Source organism: Mus caroli, chromosome 10 (assembly GCF_900094665.2).
Source record: "Mus caroli chromosome 10, CAROLI_EIJ_v1.1, whole genome shotgun sequence".
Lineage (NCBI taxonomy): Eukaryota > Metazoa > Chordata > Mammalia > Rodentia > Muridae > Mus > Mus caroli.
Genome location: NC_034579.1, coordinates 70,867,430 through 70,894,460, shown reverse-complemented (window position 1 = coordinate 70,894,460; position 27,031 = coordinate 70,867,430). Strand labels below are relative to the sequence as shown.

General features: G+C 44.9%; 1 protein-coding gene across 12 annotated transcripts in view; it reads left to right on the top strand.

The window, feature by feature from the left end:
• Pcbp3 (poly(rC) binding protein 3) overlaps positions 1-27,031 on the top strand; it is a 196,329-nt gene that overhangs the window by 100,875 nt on the left and 68,423 nt on the right. The window contains exon 3 of one of the 12 annotated variants that reach the window (XM_029482483.1): positions 10,407-10,483. The exons of the other annotated variants lie outside the window; for them this stretch is intronic. The gene's annotated coding sequence lies outside the window, so the exon portion shown is untranslated. The remainder of the gene's footprint in view (positions 1-10,406; positions 10,484-27,031) is intronic. 12 annotated transcript variants of the gene reach the window in all.

Here is a 27,031-nt window from a genome sequence, read left to right as displayed (position 1 = left end):
CCCCACCTACCCAATATTGCATTAAAATATATTTTGATCATATTTTTCATGTTTCTCCCTCTTTAAAAAACCCACAAAATGAAAATTCAAACAACCATCCAATAAGCCAACGAACACTGAAACAAACAAAACAAAACAACCCCCACTCCCCCCAAAAAGCCAGAAAAATAGTAGAGCCTGTTTTGTTTTGACCCAACCACTCTAGGGCATGGGACCTACCCCGGAATATGGTTAAAATACCCAGTGAGACTTCCTTTGGAGAGAACAGATCTTCCTTTTTCCAGAAGCCATCAATTGCAAATATCTTCTTGGTTAAGGGTGGAACTCTGTGTCCACTTTTCCCTCTCAATACTGGACCCTCTTGGATCTGTGTGAGTTTTATATGGGCGGCCACAATGTAAGTGAGTTCCTGTGTGCATCTGTCCTGTTGTGTCTGAAAGGCACTGCTTCCTTGGAGCCACCCATCACCTCTGGCTCTTAACAATCTTCCTACCTAATCTTCTGCATAGATCACTGAGTTGGGTGGGTGGGGGTTAGGGGAGGCTGTTGAGGGCATCCATTCTGGCCTGAGTGTTCCGAAGTCTCTCACTCGGCACATTGTCCAGCTGTGGGTCTGTGTTAATTCCTTTTTATTGCAAGAAGAAGCTTCTTGGATGGAGGATGAATGAAGCACTGATCTATGGATCTAGCAGAATGTCATCAGGAATCATTTTATTGCTATGTTTCTACATCAGAAAAATAGTGGTAGGTTTTTCTCTGGGCCCATGACCGCTTTAGTAGTGTCAGGTGTGGGTTCCATCTCATGGAGTGAACCTTAAATCCAATTTTAAGAAGTGTTTGGTCACTCCCATAGTGTCTGTGCCACTATCGCACCCACACATCTTGCAGGCAGATCATTGGTGCAGGTTGCAGGGTTTGTAGCTGGGTGATAGAGATTGCCTTTCTCCTCTGGTAGCATTCAGAGTACCTTCCATGAACCATAGTCAGTATAGGTGACATTTCTAGTTGGGCACCTTTTCCTAAAAGAAATTCAACTTCTCCGTCTTCAGTGACTTAAGTATTGTCTTCATCAACAGGGCCTTACCATCAGGTTGTAGAGAACAACCAGTCCATTGGCAATAATTTTTATATTTTGCAGTGGGGGAAGTCCATGGAATCCTTTGGAAAGCACGCTGTGTGGCCTATTCCTGACACTGGAGGTTTCACATGGTGGTTTAAGAGGTCTAGGTGGGGCATTGTCTCTCCTGTTACATGGTGACTCTATTTCGCTTCCTGTTATCTATGTATGCATTTTAGGAGGCTTTTACAGTAGACAACCTCTATATAGTTTTTCAGAAAGCCTTTAGGGTTAGCTGTTCCATCCCATATTCCCTCCTTTCCTCTGCCCTTCCTTCCTTTCCTCGTTTAACCCTTCTATTCTAGTTCCTCTTTATTCCTGTGTAAAATTATATTTTGTTTCCACTTCCTTGGGAGACCCTTTTCCTTGACCCCTGTAGTCCATGACTAGGTACCTAACCTCATTGGTTATTCAGATTTATAGCATATATCAAAAGCCTAAAGACTAACATTGTGGGATTTTTTTTCCTACACTTTATTGAGATTTGACATTGGTGTGTAACTGTTTTGTATTTAACCCATTATAATTGTTAGGATTATTCCTTGGTGTTCCTACCCCTTCTCTTTAGACTGAGGTCCCGTGGGCTTTAATCTGCTTCTTGAGGTTTTGTTTTCTGAAGCACATTTAGGCTATTGACTAAAACCATTTTATTTCATACATAGTTTTGAGCATATTCTTCTACTTCCTGTTTTTCTCCTGTTTTTTGTTTTGTTTTGTCTTCTCTGTGGTAGGATGTGCTCATGCTCTGTTGTTTCTTCCTAAAGGAGGGGACAATTTGGATCTTAGCTTTGTCTCAATGTTTGTGTGCTCTCAAACTTGGTCTAGCACTGTCTCTTACATGACTTCAGACATTCAGGCTGTTCAGTTGGGCTGTGTCCCATAACTGCTCCCCACACCCTGGGGATCAGCAGCAGCAAAAGGGTGTTATGAAGAGGCTGTGAGACCTCTGGCTCCTATGAACACGTGTTCTGTTGGGACCAATATTCTCGGTTATGTGTCACCCTAGCATCTCCCATGTCGACTGCCACATGTCATATGCTTTTCATGGCCTGCTACAGAGGGCCTAGACTCTCACAGTCCATCAGGGTTAGAGTCTGAAGAACCAAGTGATTTGTTTGCCTGATTTTAAAATTTTAACCCAGTGGAAATTTGGATGCTTTTTAACATCACGATCCTGCTCTTAGTTTTTCTGTTCATTACTGTTCTGGAGATTCTAGAAAGTTCACGCTGGTGAACACAGAACTAAAAGGCTTTGGAATTGGGAAAGAAGAAGCACCCCTGCCTTTATGTTCAGCCAGCTGTCACTATATAACATCCAGAACGAGCTGACTGTACCTAAGAAGAAGATTGGCTGGGCTAGAGGATACAGGGTCAATCTGTTAAAGTCAGGTGTCTGTCTTATTCTAGCCACAAATTCAGGGTCACATAGATGGCCCTACTTAAGCTCTGTGAGACACTAAATAAAATAAAAATGAATAAACATGTGAAAGATGATGCTTTTTTAATTGAAAATATTTTTTCATCTAATATACTCTGATCACAGTCTTTTCCAATCCCAGTTTGCTCCCAGATCCTCCCTACTTCCCCACCCACCCAACTCGATATCTTCTTTCTCTTTAGAAAACAAACAAACCAAAATTAAAATAAAACAAAAAAGCACAAGAAACACACACACACACACCATAAAAACACAATCAGAAACCATAATATACAAGCAAAAGATGTGAGATATCGTGCAGGGGTAGGCCAAGTGCAATGCAAGATTTAGATCTTAGAGAACCTCCTACGGCAGTAGTGCCATAGCGGAGCATCAGCTGGCAGCTCATCATGGAAGAGCGTGCCGAGAAGCCTATGACCCTGAGCTTGATCCCTGGCCCATGTGGTAGAAGGAGGAAACTTACTGTGCAGACTGTTCACTGACCTCCACAAAACCCCCTGGCATGTGCTTGTACATGTGCTTATACACACCCGGACACAATTTTAAAGACCACTCCAAAAAAAAAAAAAGTGTATTGGGAGCCAAAAAAGAGAAACACCAAGTCACATATAAAGACAAACTCATCAGAGTAACATCTGATTTCTCAGTGGAAACTTGAAAAGGTAGAAGAGTATTGAGCAATAGTTCAAGTTCTGTAAGATCCAAACTACAACCCAGACGACTATACCCAGCAAAACTGTTGTAAATTATAGGGAAAATATTTCATGAGCAAAGCATTCGAAAGGATTTTTTAACTGGCAAGCCAGCTCTGCAGACAATACTGGAAGAAGACAATGATAATCATATTGAAGAGGCTCTGAGGGCAGGGAAATATTCTAGATCAGCAGTTAAGCAAACAAGTATTATGAAACCACAAAATACTACAAAATCAAATGACCAGAATCAATACACATTTTTCTGAAGTAATTCTGAATATTAATAGTCCTAATTTCCCAATCTAAAGATATGGTGTATCTATTGTCTGCCTTCAAGAAACACATCTTACAAGAGCTGGCCCTACTCCTTGCCAGCTGCAGCACTCAGGAGAGTGGACCCTGTACCTTGCCTGGGCAGCACAGTAGAGCTCTGACCCTGGTGGGAAGGTTCAGGTGAGCCAGCCCTAGAGCATGAGGGCCGGAGAGCTGGCCCCTCCCCTTACCAGCTGCTGCACTTTGGGTGAGCTAATCAGGGCAGTACTGTAGACCTGGCCCTGGTGGTGTGGGCACAGGAGAGGTGGCAGATTGACCAACCCAATTACCACCCAGGGCCAGATCCAGGGCTTTTAGTTGGCCCACCCCAACTTTATACTAGTCAAAGGGACACTCCATCAATAAGACATTACAATTTTAATGTATATCCACTGAACACAGGTGCAAACAATTTCACAAAGCAAATATTACCAGGAAGGCTATAGATTGACCCCAACATAGTACTAGGTGACTTTAATACCCAACCTTCACTAATATACAGGCTATCTGGATATAAACAGAAACACTGGAGTTAAATGATATAACAGATCAAATCAGATTAACAGACACCTACAGAATTTCCATCCAAGCACTACAGAATACCTATTGTTCTTACCAGCCTCTGGAGCACTCTCAAAAATGGGTCATATATTTTGACACAGAAGAAGTCTCAATGAACTCAGGAAAAATGACACAACTTCCTGTATTCTGTGTAACCACAGTGGAGCAAAGCTAGAAACCAACTGCAAAAAGCTACAGAAAATTCACCAACTCAGTTGATTCAACTGTACACCACTGAATAGTGAAGAAATCAAGGGAGAAATTTAAAATTCCTAGAATCGGGTTAAAATGAAGATACAGCATACTACATCTATGGGAGACAATGAAGCCTTAAGAGGAAAGTTGATAGCTCTAATTGCATACAGTAAGAAATCGGAGACATCTCAAATAACTGAATGATGCACCTTCTGTCTTGGAAGAACAAGGCAAACTGAAATGCAATAGATGTAAGTAATTAAGGTCAGGGAAGAAGTTAATAAAGTAGAAATAAAAGAAAAATATATAAGGAAAGAATACAACAAAGAGCTGAGTCTTTGAAAAGATAAAAAATAGCCACAAACTATAATAGCGAAACTAAGGAAAAGACTGAGAGACAAGTCAAGTCCCAAGTTAATGATGTTAAAGAAGAAAAGGGAGACATTATACAAGATACCAAAGATGTCCAGGAGAGTATAAAAGAAACATGGATAAATTTCTAGACACATATTACCTAATAAAGGTAAAGCAAAATGAGATAAATATTTTGAACAGATCTATAACAAACAAGATTGAAGCCGGAATTAAAAATTGCTCAAGTTAAAAATTAAAAATTGCTCAACCCCCGATGAGTTGGCTGCAGCATTCTCTTAGGCCTTCAAAAGACTAACACCGATCCCTTCCAAATTATTTTATAAAATAAAAAAGGAGGGGATGTTGCCAGACTCATGTCTGAAGGTAGTATGGGATGCACCTCAACACAATAAAGGCCACACATGACAAACCTACAACCAACTCATTTTAAATGGAGAAAACTTGTAGCATTTCCACTAAGACAAAGGTTTCCACTCTCTCCACCCTTACTCAGTGTGGCACTGTTAAGTCTTAGCAAGAGTAATAAGACAAGAGAGGCAAGTAAAAGGGATGCAAATAATCCTTATTTGCAGATAATACAATCCCATACACAAGAGACCCTAAAGGCTCTACCAGAAAACTCTTAAAAGCTGAGAAATAAAGCCAGGCAGTGGTGGCACACGCCTTTGATCCCAGCACTCAGGAGGCAGAGGCAGGTGGATTTCTGAGTCTGAGGCTAGCCTTGTCTACAAAGTGAGTTCCAGGACAGCCAGGGCTATATAGAGAAACCCTGTCTCAGGGTAAAAAAAAAAAAAAGCTGAAAAATATCTTCAGTAAAGTAGCAGGATATAAAATTAATACAGAATCCAGCCTTCCTATACATGAAAGATAAATATATTGGGAAAGAAATCAAGGAAACAGCCCCATTTACAATAACATAAAAAAACAAACAAAAACCAAACCACCAATAATAACCACCACTACCAACAACCAAGGACTCTATTATATGCCTGACGTGGGAAGTGAAAAACCTCTACAATGAAAACCTTAATACACTGTAGAAGGAAGTTGAAAAGACATTGGAATACCATATTTACGGGTTAGAAGGATCTATATTGTAGAATGGCTGTCTTGTCCAACAATCTACAGATTCAATGGAATCATCATTAACATTCCAATGCACAGCCTGGTCTACAGGTGAGTTCCAGGATAGTCAGGGATACACAGTGAAACTCTGTCTTGAAAACAAACAAACAACCCAATCAACCTAACAAAAACCAACAAAATAAAAACTTTAAAATCTCATCTGGAAATAAAAGACCTTGTGTCCTAGTTTGGTTTCTGTTGTGATAAATACCATGACCAAAACCAACTTGAGGTGGCAAGGCTTTATTTTACCTTATCCTTTATAGTTCTTCATCAAAGGAAGTTGAGGCAGGAGCTTGAAGCAGAAACCACAGTGGAATGATGTATACTGGATTGCTCCCAAGTTCATGGTCAGCAATCTTTCTTATACAGCTCAGGCCCACCTGCCTGTGAATGGTACCATTCAAGAGTGAACTGGGCCCTCCTACATCAATGAGTAATTAAGAAAGTACTCCATAGAGAGCAATTAAGAAAGTACTCCATAGACATGCCATGGGACAATCCAGTGGAGGAAATGTTTTGGTTGAGAATCTTTACAAGTTTGTTGTTATGAGACCTTGACAGCCTGCACCGTCAAGGCAATTCTAAGGAGAAAGAGTATGGTTGGAGGTATCACTGATTTCAAATTATACCAAAGAGCCCTGGTCATAAAAACAGCATATTATTGGCATAAAAACAGGCATATAGATCAAGATAAAAGAATAGAGTCCCTGGATATAAACCTACACAACTCCAGCCACTTGAGTTTTGACAAAGATGCCAAAAAAAGAAAAAAATACACATTGGAGAAAAGATAGCATTCTCAGCAAATGGTTCTAGAAAACCTGGATATCTACCTGTAGAAGAATGGGACTAGATTCTTCTCTCTCACCATTCATAAAAATTAACTTTTAATGGATTACAGACCTTACTGAAAGACTTGAAACTTTAAAATCATTAGAGGGGAAAAGAGAATTGACTTTCAGATATAGATTAAGATATAGATACAGATAAGATCTAGGCATATGTAAAGACTTTCTGAATAGGACTCTAGTTTTTCAGGAAATTAGGCCAAAAGTCGATAAATAGAACCTCATGAAATGAAAATGCTTTTGTATAGTAAAGTGTGCTATGGTAGTTTGAATAGATATGGCCCCCATAGACTCATGTGTTTGAATGCTTGGCCTACCTACCACCCCCAGGGTGGCATTATTAGAAGATGTGGCTTTGTTGGAGGAAGTATGTCACTGTGGAGGTGGACTTTGAAGTCACATATATATGCTCAAGGGACACCCAGTTGCACAGTCGCCATCTTGCTGTCTTTGGATCAAGATGTAGACCTCTCAGCTCCTTCTCTAGCACCGCATCTGCCTGCCTACTGCCATATCTTCTACCATGATGATAATGGACTGATCCTCTGAAACTGTAAGTCAGCTCAAACTTAAAAAGAAAAAAATATTTATAAGAGTTGCTATGATCACAGTGTCCCTTCACAGCAAAGGAAACCCTAAGAGACAACCTACAGTATGTACATCTGATAGAGGGATAATATACTGGAACCCCAAAACTAAACAACCCAGTTAAAAACAGGCTAAGGAACTGAACTGAGTCCTCAAAAGAAGAAATACATATAGCCAATAAATATTTCAGAAAGTGTTCAACATCTTTAGCCATAAGGAAAATACAAATTAAAAATAGTCTGCAATTTCTCTCATAGCAAGTGCCCATCTCACCGCAGTTAGACTAGCTATCTTCAGGAATATAAGTAAATGGGGGTTGAAAAGATGGCTCAGCACTTGAGAGCATCCCTTGCTCTTGCAGATGTTCAGGGTTCGGTTCCCAGCACCCACATAGAGGTAGTTTCATGGGGATCTGGCACACTCTTCTGGACTCTGCAGGCATTAGGAATACATGCAGTAACAACATCCAAGCAGATAAACACTTGCATACATAAAACAAAAATGATATTAAAAAAATGGGTGCTGGGGAAGGAGTGGAGAAAGTGGAATCTGAGAACATAGACTGCTTCAAGCAATGTGGAGATCAGTATGGGGGTGTCTCACAAAACTAAAGACTGACCTTGCGTACGACCCAGGTACACCACTTCTGGCCATTTACCAAAAGGACTTTATATCCTACTACAGAGGTACCTGTACATCCAAGCTTGTTGCCAGTATCTTCACAACGGCAAGGAGTGGAAATCAGCCTGGATGTCCACCGTGGTGAGTGGGTGGTACCTAAACACAGTGGATTTCATTCAGTCAGAAAACACGAAGGTGGGAATCTTACAGGAAGAATCAATAGGGCCTGGAGAATGCGCTAGGTCTCAGAACTCAGGCTCAGGAGGACGGTGAACTCTCTCTCCTGGGTGGAACCCAGCTTTTTACCTTATACATCTGCCTTTATGTAGAAGTATTAGGAAACTAGAAGGAAAAACTGGAGGCCTATGAGACAGGTAAAAAGATTCTGTTGTCTGTGTGGTATGGAGGGTTATATAGAACATGTGCAGTATAAAGTTGGAATAGGAATTCTGGGAGTGGGTGAGATGGGAAATGTCGGGGATTGAGGTTGGAGTGGCATAGTAACCCATGGTGTACGGAAAGGTCATAAATATGATAAGCTAAGCAAAAAGTAAAAAAAGGACTTGGAATGGAGGGACTGAAAGCTGTTCCTAGAAGGTATGTGCTAGTAACCAAAAGCCCTAATGTGAGTGGGCTGCTGTCCTATTAATGGTTGATCAGAGCGGCTCCTGGAGCTTATGAAACAATAGAGGCAAATGCTGTTGGTTGACCATTAGAAGGAGATTGTAAGACCCTATTGCTGAAGATGCCACGTGCCTTGGTCGGAGGACATGGAGAAATGAGGCTACCACTGGACTGGATGCTTCCTCCCTGCTTGCTAGCCTTCATAGTGTTGGGAGTTGCTATTCAGGTTGGTGAGCGAGAATTGCCATCCACGGCTGTACTCAGCTTGGATATTGTGTGCAACAATCCTGTCTGGCTGAGGAAGATGCATCCTCTGGTACAATAGAGGAAGGTCTATTTTATGCTAATTACATGCTTTTTGTTCTTTAATTTGATGCCTGCTCCTCATGACTGATATTCTGAATCCAGTCCAAAGCCTATGGTTGGGAAGTGACAGGCTTGAGTGAGGGAGATACTATAGTTGTTTCCTAAATGGACCCGGTATGCTTGTCAAATCGCCTTCTAAGCCACTGTGTTTATGGCCATAGATTAGTGCTAATGTCAGCCTTGATCTTTTTACTCAGCTCGCAGTGATTGTAGAGACTCATAACCAGTCAGAGTCCTGAGAGTGAATGACTATCAGATTCCTAGCAAGTGGGGACATTGGCACCACCCCTCCAAGGCTCAGAGAACACTGCAGGAGTAGGGATGGAAAGAATAAGATCCAGAGGAAGTTGGGGTGGGGTAGCACTATGGAACACTTGATGTGGGGTATGATATGGCTGCTACACTCAGGGTTAGGGCACAAAAATGAGGAATATTGAGCCTGCCAGAATCCTGCCATGGGAAGGAGAGGATCTCATGGGAGCCACTTCTGCCTGATGTTTATATGCAGCTAATGGCTGATAGGAAGAAAGAAGGATGTTTTCTTCAGTAGTGTAGCCACTCATGTAGGTGCCTGTGCTCCTGTAAAGACCCCTAAAGAAACTCACAAGATAAGAGAGGGAAAGATGCACGCATGTGCGCGCGCGCGCGCGCACACACACACACACACACACAGAGCAGGAGGGAACAGACAGAAGGAGAGTGGGGAGGGAGATGGAGGGAAGGAGAAAGACAGAGAGACAGACAGACAGAAGGAGGGTGGAAAGGAAGAGAAGGAGGGAGGGAGAGAGCAAGAGGTAGAGGACATGGAGGTAGAAGGGGGAGCCAATCGGGAAGAAGTTTATTGGCAGAGGGAAATGGGCATGAATATGATTGAAGAACATTATACTTGTACATGGAAAGTCAGAATGAAACCTAATATTATGTATAGCTAATAAATGTTAATAAAACATTTTAAAAAGCTGTAATGGCAGTTATGCTTAGAAGACAGCCTTCCATAACACCAACTAATAAGACACCCTGCTATGACTGATGGGCCTGGTCTTACTGTAGACAGACCAGCAAAGCCTCCCTTGCAGGCCTTAATGGCTGCCTTTTCCTCTTCATCACTTTGTTCCACAAACACTGGGGACTTACAGCTCCTTCAAAGCCTTCCGGTTGGATTTTGAAAGCTGCATTTCTGTGCTCGCTGAAGCTGCAGACAATTTTGAAGATAAAGTTAATGAATCTGGTCAGATAAAGTAGGCTTTGGAGTACGGTAGCAGTGTGCTGTAAGAAAGGGTTGGGTAAGGATAACCAATAAAGACTTAGTGTGAGGAATGGGCAGGCAGCTACGCTAGGATTCATGGTATCTCTTTACTGAGGCGTAGTATGAACCATAGGGACAATTTGCTGGTGGATAACCAAACCCAGTTTCTGTGAGCTTCCCAGACTGAGAGGCATGGGAAGGGGTCAGATGGGATATGGCCTGTGTGCCTTCATGTTATTGGCCTTGTCAGGTTCCTCAGGTAATGTGACGCTTCTCCCTTGCTTTTTGGTAGATGGACAGTCTCTCCTCGGGGAGCAGGTGGGCTGGCAGGACAGGCGTCCCCAGGCCGGGAGAAGGAGGCGCTCCCAGGTACTCTCGTCCACCCCTGCTGGTGACTTGCCCACCCAGCCCTGTCCTGTTCCAGACAATGGCCACCTGTGACCCTGCCTGCCTTAACCTGCTTTGCCCATCTGTGCCTGCCTGTGCCTGACCTCAGCCCAGAACTCCCACCCTTTCCCACCCCCCGACTCAGGACTGGTCCTGACTTCTGGTTCCTGCCTTGCTTCACCACTTTGACCCACTTCCCAGTAACCCCGTTCTACCATGTCACGTCACAGGGACTTCTCAAGAAGGAACTGTTCAGAGCTCCCTGCTTCGCATCTGTTCATTTCTGTTCAAAGGGTAATTTGTAGTGAAATGCAAGAACATGTTTATTCCCAAGTCATGTGGCCTGGATTCCGTGATGACTGTGACTTCTCCGCACACACTGTCACTTCCTGTCTACACGGAATGGTGGTAACGCTTTATTTGCTTCATGGTCACTGTCAACGAGTTAGAACCAGTGGAGTTGATGAGCGATTTCAGGGTAGCATGGACCTGTGGAGTGATTCTAAGTGAGGCTGGAGGAATTGAGCGGCTACAGGGTTGGTAGATCAACATTAACCAAAGTGGATTCTATGCCAGGCTCTGCTAAGACTTGGAACATGGGCTTTACATCTGAGAACGCTGGTGATAGGTTCAGAGATGAAGGGGAGAAAGGGGGGGTACAGGAAGAGGGAGAAGAGTTAATGGGTACATACATGTGTGTTAGTGTAAGTGTGCATCTAAGTATGCCTGTGTGTGTGAATGTGGGTTTATATGGGTATGAATGAGCACATACACCCTTGGGTGTGGGTATATATGTCTATACATGTTTGTGTTTGTGCATGCATGTGTAGGAAGGTGTGTGTGTGGGGTAGTTTACACATGTGTGATTTTGTCTGTTTGACTGTTGATATGCACATGAGTGTGTGCTCATTTGTGTCTGTGTGAATGCATGAGTGTGTGTGTGTGTGTGTGTACGTGTAGATGTGCACACATCTTGCCCCACTTGAGAAGGCGATGCTTTAGCCAAGGTGAGAGAGTAAGCAGAACAGTCATGCAGAAGAATGGCTGGCATGAAAGTTCATGGTGGAGGAACACCAGAGGCCAGTGTGGTCAAAGGAGAGTGAGCATGGGGCAGCTTAGCTCTGAGAGGCAAGGGTAGGTCCCCACAGCCTCCTTTAGCCTGAGTGAGAGCTATTGCAAGATATATGCAGAAGAGATACCAGAGCTGATTGTTGCAGAACCACTATAGCTTCTGGGTAGGATAGACTCTCAGGTGACCCAGGGTGAGTAGAGACTAAATGGGAGGCTCAGCCTGCATCCGAGTGAGAAGTAGTCATGGGTAGAACCCCATGACTAGAACAGACAGTCCTGTTCCTTTATCTGCCGAGTGTATCTGCTTGTTCTTTTTCCTCAGGTGTGAAGTCCACTCTGGATGGCTACCTCTGGGGACAGACCACCAACCAACAGTGTGGTCACTGGTGAATTTGTCCCAAGCCTCATCAGAGCCTGGCATGAAGTCCATGTTTGGCTTCGGTTGACATGCTGACTATGGGTAGCAGCTTAAGGCTTTTCATCAGCTTCTAAGTGTAAGGCCAGGTCTTCTAAAGAGTGAGAAGCGATGTCTGAAAGAACGTGAGCAACCTTTAGGCTCAGTGAACAACAGGAAGGCCACCAAAACTGATTTGAAAGCTGAAATGAGACTTCAAGGGCGAGAAGCATCTGGCATGCAGAGAAAATGAAGGGAATGTGGGCTTGTGCTTTGCTGACAAACCCATGTGTAGCTAGAAACAGTATGGACTATTGAGGGAGCACAGGTAGACAGAGGAGAGAGTGAGGCCTGGGTGTTGCAGCCTCGCAGAACCGGGGAGGTAGGGGAATAGGCAGGGACTGTCTGGAGTGGAACTAGGGACAGGAGGAGCCACAAGCACATAAGCTAGCAGCCTCACAGACCAGGGATATTTCCATCCCCACTGACAAACCTGCTGAGGGGGAGAGTGAGGACCAATGGATGAGTCTGGGAAGCCACAAGCTGCCTTGAGCTTTTGAGATTCGGGGGTACAAGAGTGAAAGTGTGGGGCCCAGGGGAGCTGGAGATGTGGCTCTAGGGACAGGAGTTCTTGCTGCTATTACAGAACACAAGAGTTCAGTTCCAAGCACCCACAGTGGGAGCGGAGCGCACAGCACCTATAGCTCTCGTTCCAGGGAATCCAATGTCCTCCTACAGCATCCTTGGGGACTGCATCCATGTGGTGCACAGATATACACGCAGGCAAACACCCACAAACACATAGGAGTAAAGAAAATGTTTCTTTAAAAGAAGACTGAAGGTAGAGTCTACGTAAGTAATACGTGCAGGCATGGGGACAGGTAATTTAGAGGTTTACTACACAGGGCAAAAGCAAGAGGGGAGGAGGAAGCTAGGATTCTTTTGGAAATGGGAGAAGCAACAACATTTATCTGAGGTGCTATAGGAGGAGGGAGAGGAGAGCCAGCACTGGGTACTGTGGGTACCAGTGGGTTCCAACAAGGAAGTCCTTCCCTAAGGATGCTGTTGACCATCAGCCCAAAATGCAAACCAAGAGGCATGAAGACAGGACTCCATGTGAAATTCAAGTGTGTACATCGAAAGTCTGTTTCAGCTGTCAGGGATAAGTCTGAAAATCTGGGATTGGGGCAAAGCCAGAAAGGAGACTTTTGTGACCTCTGGGGTTATGTGGCCTGCGTAGCTGTGTCATGTACTTGGTAGCTTTTGTTTTTCCAGTGATGCTTGTATAGTTGCACGGTCATGGTGGAACTGACAGAGTGGCATCTTAGCAGGGTACCATTTATCACATGTAAGAGCATGTGACAAATGGGTGCAAAGAGAGCTGACATCTGAGCAAGGACAGCTAGAACCTGAGGAGATGATATAGCAGAAGGCAGGATGTCACACCTGGCTTCTGTTCCAGTTGTTGGCGGTCGTAGCTTAACTTCCCTCAAAGTAGAAAACAACCAAGAAATTAAAAAAGCAAAAAACACAAAAAGCAACTCCCCCTGCCTCCCCCCCCCACACACACTTTTTCCAGTTCGAGAACAGCACTTGGTTTCCATGGTTATTGCTGGTTAACTACACAGCAAGTGTTATGTAGTGGCATGGGGTAATTACAGACAACGGAAAAATTGCTGGCTAAGTCTTAAATAAATTCAGAGCAGCTACATGGTTTAGCCTCTGATCCCAAGAGCAATGTGCAGTTCACTTCTGAGCCTGAGCTACTTGTGGGAGCTGGGCCCTTGGGCCCGTCACCAGTCCAAAGCCATGCTTCTGGCTCCCAGCTTCTTGCTTTGTCACTTGACTGGATTCCTGCTTCCTTTCTGTGCCTGGACCTCAAGGCAAGCAGCCTTCAGCCCCACTTGGCCTTTGTGGTACCCTCCTTAGGTGAGGCTGGGAAGTAGGTTCAGGCCTTATGTGGCACTCCAATATTGAAATGTCATCAATACTTTAAAATGGGAGTTTTGAGCCTAAAGATAGTGCCCAGGAGTCTTCTAGTGGTTTATTGCAACAGAAAGGTTGTTAGGAACTGTCATCTTAATCCAAAAACCTTCATAAAAGACATATTTAAGCAGCAGCTACAGCAGGGGCAGGGATGTCTGCAGTTAGAGGGCCAGGAATATGGATTAATGAACTGAAACAATATTTGTGAGCATTGCAGATAGGCCATAAAGAACAAGACCTCGATGCACAGACGAGTGGGAGAGAAGGACGAGCTCTCCACCCTGAAGTGCTCTTGAACAAGCTTGAGATGTGCACGCCCAAGTCACATTGAGAAAGCAGACGATGGGTTGTGCCCTGACATTAAAAAGTATGCCCAGCTACCTGTAACTCCAAAGAGGAGCTGGGGCCACTCCCTGAGAACAGAATCGAGCTGTATGGGCTCCAGGAGAGGGCAGGCAGATTGAGGCTTCAGCAGGAGTGTGAGTACAGCCAAGCTCAGTCACATGCTTGAAGAAAGCCAAAAGCATGGAAAAGAGGTGCATACACAATAGGAGGGATGTTCAAGGAACAGGTTTCTAAGTGTAACACATGAGAAAAAGATTCCAATAGAAGAGAATGGTGTATTTCATATACAAGTCATCACTGAGGCAAGTCAGGGCAGAAAGGAGCTCAAGACAGAAACCTGGAGGGAGAAGCCATGGAGGAACTTGCTTGTTGGCTTGCTCCTCATGACCTACCCCCCCCCTCTCTCTCTCTCTCTCTCTCTCTCTCTCTCTCTCTCTCTTCTTTTTCTTGTCTTTTCTTCTGTCTGGGAACGCTAGCCTATGGGATGACACCACCCACTTTCAGGCTAGATCCTTCCTTCTTAGTTAAACCTCCTTAAGTCACCCTGAGAAACATGCCCAGATAAATATCTCCCAAGTGATTCTAAACACCATCAAATTGACAGTGAAGGTTAACAAAGGATGTCAGATACCACCAGCAAAGATTCTCATGTCTTGACCCTGTAGTGATACACAGCCCTATTGTGTGGAAGTAGTTTGCATCTCCCCTCCCACAATGGTATCTGTGCCAAGGTATTCCTTATATATCTGTGTCTTGGTCATCCTTATCCTGGCACCGTGGTGGCCACATGGGACATCATCACACTGTAGTCTTGGGACACCTGCCTCAGTTTTGGCCTGTGCCCTTCTGAGAATGCACAGCCTAAGGGTGTCCCCTACTAGGGGTTTGGCTCCCATCAAGAAAGGCATAATTGTGACCTTTTATTTGCATGCATGGGAAGCTAAGTGCTCCCTCTATCCAAGGTAGATCAAGGGAAGGAAACTAATGTGAGCATTCTGGATGGGTGGTAGTAGGTAGTATCAAAGAAGAATTTGGAACTGGACTATAGGAAGATAACCGTGGGGTCTGAGTCTTTCCTTCTGAATCCCCTAGATCCTTAACCCTTAACTTCAGAGAGACCAGCCAGTAGTGGACACTGGAGTCACAGAACTTACAAAATGAGTCTTATTCCACCTATCATCTATAGATAGGTAGGTAGGTAGATTATAGATATAGGTATAGGTATAGGTATAGATATAGATATAGATAAAGGGGATTTATTAGAATGTCTTACAGGCTGTGATCTAGCTAGTTCAACAGTGGCTATCAGTGCAAGCTTCAGTAATCCAGTAGTTGTTCACTCCATGAGGCTAGATGTCTCAGCTGGTCTTCAGTATACACTGGAACCCTGAGCCAGTAGGCGATAATGCCAGTGAAGGAATGGACTTGCTAGCAAGGCAAGAGCAAGCAGGCAGAGCAAAGTCTTCCGTCTTCTGTGTCCTCTGATAGGCTTCTAGCGAAAGGTGTGGCCATTAGAAGTGAGCTCTCTCAGCTCTAAAGGTTGGTCACTGTAGAGCTAGGAGTGCTTGAAGAGGATGTGACTTGTTTCCCCTTTTGTCTGCAGTTGAAGCAAACACCACTGCTCTTATGACATGACCCTGGCCAGCTGGGGTGTACCTCATTCCTGCATCTGATCTTGCCTGCATGTAGGATGGGCAGCTCCCTCTGCCTTCCCTGTGCATTTAGAAACTAGGAGGCCTAGAGAAGAGCTGACAAGATGGCATGAAGAGACATCAAGAAAACCTCCTTCATGTCTTCAGGGACAATGTCCCTGGGATAATTTTTCTTCGATAGGTGTCAACCCTGTTCAGAGTAAGTGTGACCCATCTGATAACCAGCAGGAGAAGGAAGGCCAGGTAAAGATATGGTCACAGTGCTGGTGTGACAGATTCACATAGATGAGAGACTCATCGCTGGTATCTGGGCTTCTTCAAGTGGTTATGAACTGTGGCAAGGAAGAGAGCTTGGGCTGCCTTGGGGACCTCACAATCTGCAGAAGAGAAACAGAGGTCAGGTTGTGAGGCGTGTTATCTAGAGTGCACCACGAATACCTTCCTTTCTTTTCCCCTCTGCCAGCAGACAGTGGCATCCTGGTATCATTCGCTACTAAGATAGTAAACGTGTTCCAATGCCTCTCTTGTCTCCTATTTTTACTTTAGGATTGTGTGAGGAAAATTTATCTATCTGTGTACCATTTGCAAATTATAGAGTACTTCCTGCAGCCCTGAAAGGTGGATATTTCATGATCCCCATTTAGAATGAAGAGCCCGAACTGAGAGGAGTTGAGTCACAGGATTGGCAGTGGGAGGAGGAGTGGGAGGTTCTCTGAAGAGCAAGCCTCCAATGGCCATGGTCCCAGGTCTGGATCACTGCCTCCCAGAGTGCATCTGTGCCAGGTTCTACTCCTGTCTGTTGACCCAGGGTTGCGGGCAGGCTCTGTCCTCCAAGGATCTGTGTTGGCATTGCCATCTGCTTCTTAGATGCCACTGTAACCAGCATCCTTCTCATACAGATGCTGCCTGCTCTAGGATCCCTGAATTTCCTTGCTGCTCATCCTTTGAGAGTTTTATATTTGTGAGCTAGTTTCTTTTTGAGAAAGTCACAGGTTAGAAGGTAATTTCCAGGGAGCGCTTTTCATTTATGAGTTCTTGCTTTTGATCAAGATATATAGGGGTTTGTTCATTGTAGTGCTCTAGAAACATTGACTATTGCGGAAGTTAATAAGGCTTACCAACCCAACGGGATCTAGGATCTCCTAGGAGACAAGCCTTTGGACAGGTCTGCGTAGAACAGGCTGATTAGCTTAGCCTCCAGCCTTGCTTGTGAGAGATTATCTTGGTCAATTGAGGTGGGAAGTCCCACCCCGAAATTGGCAGGACCATTCCCTGCACTTAGGTCTAGACTGCATGGACAAGAAAAAAGCTAGCTGGACACTGGCAGCTGTCACTCTCTGCTTCCGGACTGAGGATTCAGTGTAGCCAGCCATCCGTACTTTTCCAGCATGATGGCCTGTGCCTTTAATTATTAGCCAAAGTAGACTTCTTTGTCCCTTAAGTCCTCTCTTCTTTATCAGGGTAATTTATCACAGCAGCTGGCAAAGTTGCCAATGCAAATGGCATTTTGTAGTTACATATTATTTTTCATTTTTATCTCTGTCTAGAATTTATTTTGATGATCCTCCAGTTTAGAACTCAAGCTGGAAAACAGCTCTTGCTCTAAGCATTTCCAGTAGCGAGCACTCCCTGCACCCACATTATTGTTCCACAAAGTGACAGTGGACCAGAAGGGAGGAGGAAAGGGCCTGGCATCAAAGAGGGCTCACTGGGTCAGAGTGGCTCTTGTTCCGAACCACAGGACCCTCCCTCCTGCCTTTTAAGTGATGTTAGAAAGTCTTTAGAGAGAGGGAATGAGAAAGTGAAATTCAGAAATGTTTTGAACTAGATGAAAATTAAATCACAGTGATATGAATCAGTGAAGTATAAGGAAAGATTGAAAACAAGGTGACTTCTTAGAGAAGAAAATTAGGCTGTCTGACAGAGGGGGAGAGGAGAGCAGTCCAGGTTCCAGTTGTCTTGAAGGGCACACTTGCAGTGAGCTGACATCTTTTTACTAGGTGGCAAGCACTTCCTAAAGCTCCCATCACCTCCCAGGAAAACCACAGGCTGCCAGTCCAGCCTTGGGCATCTGGGCCTCAGGCGGACATTTAAGATTAAAAATTGTAAGCAGACAAAAACTACCCAAAAGTCACAAAGCTAAGAGATCATTATAGAAAGAGTTTGAGATATAAGATTAATATGCAAAAATAAGTCAGAGTACTATATGCTAGTAATAAACAAGCAGAATTAAAATTAGAATCTAATACCACTTCAGCAGGCCCCCAATACTTAAGCAAACACACACACATGCATACACTACACACAAAATCTATATATGGCCAACTATTAGAAAAAACTGATAACTGAATCAAAGAAGAATTAACTACATGGAGAGATATTCCATATTCAAGGATTAGATTCAATATTGTGATAATGTCACTTTGTCATGACTTGATGTAGAGTCACCCCAATAAAATAAATATGTTTAGTAGTTCTATTTTGGACACTGACAAAGTGATTCTGAAGTTTATTTGGGGAAAGAACTGACCCAGAGCAGTCCAGTGGAGGAAAGAGGAAAACAGCAAAATGATGTTACTGACTTCAAAACATTCTCTAAAACATGATGACAGAGTTCAGCAGAAAGAGATCACCACCAGGGTCAATGGAGAGATCGCCTACCACCAAGCTCAATAGAGAGATCGCCCACCCCCCAGGCTCAACAGAGATCGCTACCAAGCCTGATGACCAGAGTTCAATCACCAGGACCCACGTGGAGAGAGGAGAGATGTAATTCCCACAAGTTTTCTGACCTATGCATATGTGCCTTGATATGAGTGTGCACACATTTCCACACTCGTGTGTGTGCACCCACACTAATCAATAAATGGAATTAAAGACTTTAAACTACAGTAATGATGATAATATTGTGTTGGTAAAAGAATAGACAAGTTCATAACTGAGAAGATCTCAGCAGTAAGTCAATGGATATAGTCAGCTGATCTTTGGTGCACTTAGGCAAGACAGCAGCTGGGAAACTCTGGCATCTACAGGCCCCTCCGACCAAAAGACAGCAACTCAAAATGGACCTACTGTAAAACACCAAACTAAACTGGAACATAGAGGAGAAAATCAAGATGGCTTTTAGTTTTCCTGAGAGGATGTTAAAGTATCAATTTATGGGGGAAAGAAGTGATTAATTTTGGTAGAAGTTTTCTGCTTTATAGAATATGATTCTGTCAGGAGAGTGAAAAACTGAGCCCCGGACTGAAATATTTATAAAACAATGACTGTTACGGGACTATGATGGAAAACACAGGGAAAACTCCTTCAATTTAGTTACCACACCAGAAAGGATACTTATGTAGCCAATATATGAAAGAGATATCCCACATTATATCTCATTAGGGAAATTAAATTAAAATGAGATATCACTACACAGCTACCAGAATAGCCAAGTACAGAACATTGACAATGCCACACATTGGCAGAAGTGTGGAGCACTGAGAATTCATATTAATTAATTAATTAATTCATTCATTCATTCATTCTCTCTTCCTCTCTCCTTTCCGTCCTTCTTCCTGTCTCCCTCTGTCCTCCACAGTGAGAAACAAAATTTCATAGTCATTTATGAAGGAAGACTTTATTATTTGTCACTTATGAAGGAAGAGTTTCTTGCAAATGGAAGTTGTTGTATTTTACAATGCCACCATTAGGCTCCTGGATATCAACCCAAATGAGCTAAGCTATGCCCGTCCAGAAGTCTGTACATGGATGTGCAGCAGCCTCACTCATAATGGCCAAAAGTGTAAATGCAACAAGATATTATTCAATGAGTGAAGCCATAGGAAAGCATGGTACATTCAGACGATACAGTTCGCTATTCAGTGTTAGAGAGAACTGAGCTGCCAGTCATTCAAAGACATGAAGAAATCATACTTAGTACTGAGTGAAAGAATATGCCCAAAACTGTATGATCCAACCGCGTGCTGTTTTAGAAAAAGCACAGCTACAGGCACAGAACAAAGGTGAGTGATTGCCAAGAGGTTGACGTTGGGAAGGATGCGTGCGCAGATTATGGAGACGTTTTTAGTGCCGTGAAATTAGTCTATGTGGTACTGCAATCGTGGGTACACATCATTATACCTTCTCCCGAAGTTGAATAATATACAACAGGCATGAACCCTGATGGAGAATGTATTTCCAAAGGGAACCATGTATCATAGTTGGTGTCATAGTTGGTTATAGCAAGGGTCCTCTGGTGGGAGGTGTTGATAATGGAGGGCTGTGAGTGTATAAGAGGGTACCAGTCTTTTGTGAGTCCAAAACTGATCTTTGAAAGTCTGTTAAAGACAGCGAGTGGTGGTGGCGCACAACTTTAATCTCAGCACTCAGGAGGCAGTGGCAGGTGGATCTCTGAGTTTGAAGCTAGCCTGCTCTACAGAGCAAGTTCCTGGGGAGCCAGAACTACACAGAGAAAATCTGTCTCAGAAAGGGAGGAAGGGAGGGAGGGAGGGAGGGAGGGAGGGAGGAGAAAAAAAGAGGGGGGAGTCTATCAAAAATTAACAAAAGCAATCGTATTTCCTGAACACTGTCCTGGAACAGCAAGGAGGGCTCCCTTATCTCCGAGGGAGGCCATGCTTTTGTTAGTTTCCCACGAAGAGAGACTGTTCTGGATGTTGTTCACTGGTGAGGCCAAGTGAACACTGTCTCACCCATACTGACACAGCAGAGACTGCATCTGGCTCAGTGCTTCCAATGGTACCGCACTTGGATGCTGGCTGGGTGGATGGGTGCGTCATTGACCTGTCCATCCATTTACAGTAGAAATAGAGTGGGCTTGTCAAGAGGTTAAGTTCCCTTGTCTCTGTGACTTTAAGTCCCCGATGGCAGGCTGCAGTTCTTCCCGGGGGCTATTTGTCTGGGGTGGCTGTGGTCCTCAGAGATCCTACCTGACCTTTCCTGTCCAAGACCAAGGAAGAAACCAAAGTGCATGGTTCTGGTGCCTGGCAAGTGTCTCCACCCCAGTGTTATGATTATTTATGGGTGGAAATGTCCAGCTGTTACATGACAGCACCATGGCCTTGTGAAGCAGCCTGGGGCAAGGGTTCCACTGGTCACATCAATTGAGGTTCATGATCGTGTTTAGGTCCCCTGAAATGGGCCAGTGTCTAGCAGTCGCTGCAGACCAACATTGACTGCTTTCTGCTTTAGGCCCCTTTAGGCAAGGACTGAGAGAATGTTCCTTACACATTGTAAGATCTTCTTCCATGGAACCCAGAACCCCTCTCAGTTCCCCCTTTCAATTGTGGGCTTTGCTCAGCCAGCATCTTGGACCTACTGCCTGGACCATACATTTCCAGCAGTCATTGTCATAAATGTCTAAGCCTTGAGGGCACCACGGCCACAGGGCTGTGGGACAACACACCCTGCTAACCCAGGCAGGGCTGACTATCAGAAAACTGTACCCACTATTCCACATTCCATTTTGCCACTTCAGTCTTTGATGCTTTGGAACCCCACCCCCACCCAAACAAATAGCAAGACTGGGCCTTGGTGCTGCCTACAGTGAAATAAATGGTGTCACAGAAAGGCATCATTGATCCGGGAAAGTGGTAACAGGCCATGGGCACTGACTGAAGTCACGCAAACACTGTGACACCCTGTTGGGATGAATTAGGCCAGCACACACTTTCTAGACTAGCCTGGAAGGAAACAGTTTCAGTTCTGTAGCGTGGTTCACTTCTGCCCTGGGAGCTAGAAATAGCTGTGGACGATAAAGTGTGGGAATGTGGGTGATTCCTGTTCGCATTAGAATTATAGAGGCAGGTGCTGTGAGGGCTCAGTGCTGGGCTGTAGCCAAAGCCCAGGGCATAGTTTTGACTTTGAGGAAAGGGAGACGGCTGTGCTTGAGCAGGCCATGGTGCTCTGCTGCCACCTAATGGCACTGATTCCACATATGCAATGACTCCTGGTATTTTTATAGTTTGTGCTTCATCAGCAAGGGTTATGAGTACGTGTTTCTGGAGTTGTTAAGTATGGAAGTCCTGCTGACCACAGCACCCAGACTACAGTAGCCAGCCTTCTTTGGGGAGGCTGGGGCTGCATCGGGGGTTAGCACCCTCACGTGCAGGGCACAGATCAGGCCTACGGCTGTGAGCTGTGTAGAGAGCCCTTAGTATATTTCATCCATCAGCTCATGGTCAGAGCTAGCATGCCTGAAGCTACATCTCTGCCAGCTTGAGTTTTTCATGTTTCTGCGGTAGAATTGTTTCTTCAGTGTGTGCTTCATTAGTTGTGTCCCTGAACAGGCTTCCTCCTCTCTTTGCTGTGCTCTAAACTAGACCTCGTCCCTGGAGTAAGCAAGAGGAAAATTTGTTCAGTTAAAGTTCATTCCTTGGATGGCTTCTGCTGGAAATCATGATCTGTTGTAAGAGGACCAGTCATTATTCATAGCTCATAGGACGCAGCTCTTGAAATTCTCCTACCAAGGCTCCTCAAGACCCTCATGGCCACATGGCCCAGGCTCATCATTGGTCCCTGGTCTCACACATGCTGGGGTCTGCAGCCCTGTGCTTGCTGCCCTCTCCTGAGTCCCCCCAAGACTCATCACTGCCAGCAGGTACCCCCATAACCACAAAAGCACTTCTACTCCCTGAGCGTTTCGTCCTGTTGAGACTCCCACCCAGGCATGGCTGGGAAAATCCAGAGGTAGTGGGTAAAGCCAGCTGGCTGCCAGCTCCCTTATAATGGAAGAGCCCCTCCGTGAACTGGGATGGGAAGGGCTTCATCATTAGACTGCATGGGCAAGTTGTGTTGATTCCAAATGTGCCATGCATGGTAGGCAGATACAAGGAATGTGGCTGCCTGTGCTTATCTGGCCCCCACCTTTTCTTCCAGCCTGTGGCTAGACTCTGGGGCAAGGGGGCATGGGATGAGGTTGTGGGTCTTCATATTCTATTCTGAGATGGAAAACATTTCGGGGTTCCTAGGGAGAAAGAAGGCCACACATACCTTTGCTCAGAGCTTATGAGTTGCGCCTAATTTACCACCTCAGCTTCTGGCCAGCCATGACCTTCCTACCATAGCTCTCGTCCTGTGAGCCCCTTTCTCACCAGCCTGTCCACATTTCCTCCACACTTGAGATTGTCTCTGGGCTTTTTGCAGTATACAGTCAAACCTGGCATGCTGAAAGCATCAGATAGTTTGCTAGACTTGCATTGTAAGCAACCAGGCCACCTGAAGCTACACGTGCATCTTACAGTGCTTCCTCACTAAAAACCCATGTGCGAAAAGAAACTCCAGAAAGTTCTTGTTGCTTTGGTGCCTGCTGATGACCCTCTCTGTCAGCTCAGAGGCCCTAGGCCTTTGCAGTGTGGAATTCACCCTCCTGCCTGTCCTAGAAGCTGTTCTGTTTGCCACACATAACAAAGGGGAAGCCTGTTTTAACTTTCTGCAAACTGGAAGGTGGTGGTCCAGACCCTGTTTCACCAGGTTATGGTAACTGGCAACAGCTTTAGCTCTTGCCTGCCAACCTTACAGCCACAGCCCAGTGCCTTGCCCGCATCTTTGGACCCCAGTGTTTCAAGAGATTTTCTCAGAGAATGCGAGCCAGTACCATCCTGAGCCCTGGGCAGCAGGAGGCCACCTTCACATGATGTTTCCAGGGCCCCCATGGAGCCCCTATGACCTGTATCCTGATTTAGATGAGGTCTGTGCCAAGACAGTGACCAATCCATCACACCCATAGCCGCAGCACAGCAGCATTTGAGCAGATGCACATCCCGGGCTGCACATCTGGGCCCTGCAGGCCTAAGTGTCATGTGTGCTGACTCCTTAGAGGAGTTCTGGCTCCCTTCTCTGCCTCTAAGAGCCCCTCTCTGGAAAGCTCTTCAACACACAGCTTGACAGAAGCCTCTGATGGCACCAAGCCGTATTGGTATACTATATATAAAGACAAAGCTGAACTTATGAACAGTAAGCTTATTTAGAGGGAGACAGGAGTCCTAAGTGAGTCTTAGAGAATATGATGCTGGAAAGGCTGCACCATGGTGTGTGTGTGTGCGTGTGCATGTGTAGTGTATAAAACTTGTATATGTGCATGTATATGCATGCATGAATGTATGTATGTTCATGTGTTCTCCATCTATCCTTTAAATGGACTTTTAATGATTGAGGAGCTATTCTCTGAACAGTTTCCCGAGTTAGAGGAGCAGGCCATCCCAGGACAGCCAAAAGGCTTGCTCAGTTTGTCCCCCTCTGCCCAAACTGTGAAATAGCGGACCCTTCTCTAATAAAGTACTTGTCTTTTGTTATTTATGGAAGACATACTCTTAATGAGAGAGAATCCTTACCAGTAAGTAGTTGGGAATTAATCAAGATAATGGCATCAGCTAACATGATGCTGAACATAATTCAGAATTAGGCTTTTTCCCCAATGGGAGAGGAATCAAAGGAATGGACTCAGCCTCTGCTTTGTTCCTGTTATATACAAATAAGCAGCCCTCACCTTCTTCTCCCCTCTCCTGGCCCAGGCGGCTCCCCAGCTCAGCAGCAGCCCCTCTATAGTGCCCCAGTGCAGGCATCCCTACCCAGCCTCTGCAGCAGCAGCAGCAGCTGTTTCCTCAGCCCACATCTCTGGAGTCCATTCTGCCCTCCTTAATGTCCATCCTTCCTGGCCCCTTTTTTAAAAAAGGTCTTCTGAAGGCTTTGTAGCAAGGCTGGTCTAACGACCTAACCCTGGCTCACCAAGGCTGTGGCCATGTCCCAAGGCTTGCCAAATTGACTGTTTAGAAACCCAACCTCATAAGTCCTTGCCCAGTATAATAATCCCAGCATTCCTGGGGGCCTTCACAGGCACTATGACAGAATGATGGTACCAAGGGTGTGCTCACTGCAGCCCTTTGGTCTCATCCTATTGGTCTATGGTATCCACGTCATAGCTCCTAGATACTTTTGGTGCCTGATGTTTGTTTGGCCCTGCAAACCCTACCATGGACCCCAGTCACACAGCCAAAAGAACTATGGTGAGGTGTAAGCTCCACTTTCCTGATGAAGAAGGATGCAGGTCACCCACTCCCATCTGTGTTTCCTGTCCTCAAGTCTGTGGCCCTCAAGGCTACAGAGAACAGAGTTCTCTGCAGAGATAAGGGGAAAGTTGCAAACTCTTTGAGAGGTTTTATTTTTTATTTTAACAAATTTGTCAACACTATCAAGTTTCACTGTGTAGTTATTACCCATTTATAAAAGTGACTCTGTGTACATGAGAAATTTCACACACATACACATGCACACGCACACATACACACACATTCATGTGTACATGATAGGATTAGTCATCGAAAGCCTTCCTCAAAGTGGCATAGAAGTAGCAGAATTTTCTAAAGACTATCACAGTTTTTTCCCCCCGAGTACTTTGTTATACAGGCTTTTTAAAACACTTCATGCTAAGAGGAGGCCAACCTTACATTTTGCAACCATACTATGTTCCAAGGTGGACCACGGTTCTGAGTGACAGGCCATTGAGCAAGGGCATCCAGCAGCAGGAGAAGAAACTAATGTGACCAAATTGATCTTCACTAAAACAGCCACTTGGTGCTCATGTGGGCAGTCTTGCGGGCCACCTCAGATGCTAGCCTCCCAACGTGTGGTGCACTAAGAGACTGTCTCTATGGTCCAGCAAGTGGAGACAAAATGCCAAGCCATGGCCAGCAAGGCAGCCACCCCCACCACCTATGACCCTTGAGGAAGGATACCAAATGATTAGGAATTTTTCTTTGCTAGTGTGCAACATTTTTCTTTATTGTCCGTAACTGTTTTGTACTTTTCTGCAAACGATATAAACATTAATTTTAAAGCTGAATGAAAGTAGGGCTTTGTACAGTGAAGCAAGCAGAGATGGAGCTGATGGCCTGTGTAATGGCCAAGCAGAGGCCATGCTGATGGCCGACGTAATGGCCACCAACCCATTAGTGAAGAGTTGTGAGTGGCCATTTTGTCCATGTGGCTCCATTTTGCTCGGACCCCTTTCTCCTGGTTTCTTAGTGTGTTCAGATGAGCTGCTCAGTTCTGCTTTTTGCTGATTGCCTGGATGGGCTGCAGGGAGCAAGGACTGACCAACAGGAAATACTCCTGTTTCCCTTGGATACTTGGCTTGCCCCTGAGCCTGGCCAGATGCTTCCAGACCTCAGGCATCTGAGCACGCACCATGTCCTGATTGGTTTATTCCTCATGGCACAGTCTGTATACTCACAAAGCACCTGAGGGTGTTAACTGTGGCTGCCATGCCCCCAAGGACAATGTGACATACTTGGGCTCTTTACCCTTTGAGACTGATAGTATTGCCTATGGTAGCCTGATCAGCCAGACATCAGAATGGTTGCTGCTGTTGTTCTAGCAGGCCTCAAAGCAGCAGACAAGGAGACAAGCAAGGGAGCTAATTTATCATTTGACCTTTGTGCCCTCCCCATTGGCATTCCCATTGTGAAGAGAAGGGACAGCCAAACTGGCTTCCTGGACTTCCATTGTCTCCTATTGAGCTGTACAAGCGCTGGTTCTCCAGGCCTTTGAGTAACATAGGAGGAACGACTCTGTGGCTCACACTACTACTTCTTGCTGGCTAATTTAATGAATCTTTTCCTGAATGCTCTTCATGTGATGTAAACTGTCCTTTGGTTAAAGCTATTCAGCTCCACGTCTTAAGTTTTAGCCACTACATCTTACTATTTCGCTACTGTGTTTTAATCTAAAACTGGCTAAGAACACCAATGGCACCAGAAAGCTGAAATGTGCGCTCTTCCACCACAGGGCTTCCTAAGGTGGGGAGCTCTTCATAAAGAAGATTCAAGTTGGCCACAAGCCTCTATGATCCTAAGTAAAAAGATAGGCAGAACTGACCAAAGTATGCCCGAGCAACTTTGAGTTATAAACTCAAATGCAGCCATGTTAGCACATTGTGTCAAAATAGCACTGCCCTCTGATACCTCTCTCTTCTTTTCTATTCTTACTTTCTTTTCTTTTCTTTTCTTTTCTTTTCTTTTCTTTTCTTTTCTTTTCTTTTCTTTTCTCTCTCTCTCTCTCTCTCTCTCTCTCTCTCTCTCTCTC